At 44.4% G+C, this 459-nt stretch overlaps 1 non-coding gene across 1 annotated transcript; it reads left to right on the top strand.

The window, feature by feature from the left end:
* The first annotated feature begins 28 nt into the window (after positions 1 to 28).
* LOC129114514 (5S ribosomal RNA) lies at positions 29 to 147 on the top strand. The gene has a single exon (XR_008532517.1). It is a non-coding gene; the product is annotated as a 5S ribosomal RNA (ribosomal RNA).
* Positions 148 to 459: the final 312 nt, after the last annotated feature.

A 459-nucleotide genomic window follows, 5' to 3' on the forward strand; every position in this document is an offset into this window, starting at 1 on the left:
TAAAAGGCCCTTGGTAGGCACAATATTTGCTTACGGCCATACCACCCTGAACACGCCCGATCTCGTCTGATCTCGGAAGCTAAGCAGGGTCGGGCCTGGTCAGTACTTGGATGGGAGACCGCCTGGGAATACCAGGTGCTGTAAGCTTTTTTCACTCCTCTTTACAAAAAGCAGAGGGCGCTGCTGCTTTTTCAGTGGACACCGACAGGGTGGGAAGGAAATAGCTAGAACATGACTTGCCGGCCAGTTAAATGATGGCTTTCATCATTCCTAAGCTCATCGATCATTTTCTTTTCAATTTTATGCTAACGTATTCTACATTTCAACAGTAAATATTAATATTTTTACTGCACTACATTTGTGATCCTTATAGCCACTTTGTACATTCTGATTTGACATTTAAAAGCTGTGAGTGTGTCTGGAAATCTGCAGGCGCTCCCTGTATAGACGACAGAGCAA

This window comes from Anoplopoma fimbria, unplaced genomic scaffold (assembly GCF_027596085.1).
Source record: "Anoplopoma fimbria isolate UVic2021 breed Golden Eagle Sablefish unplaced genomic scaffold, Afim_UVic_2022 Un_contig_4640_pilon_pilon, whole genome shotgun sequence".
NCBI classification, from domain to species: Eukaryota; Metazoa; Chordata; class Actinopteri; order Perciformes; family Anoplopomatidae; genus Anoplopoma; species Anoplopoma fimbria.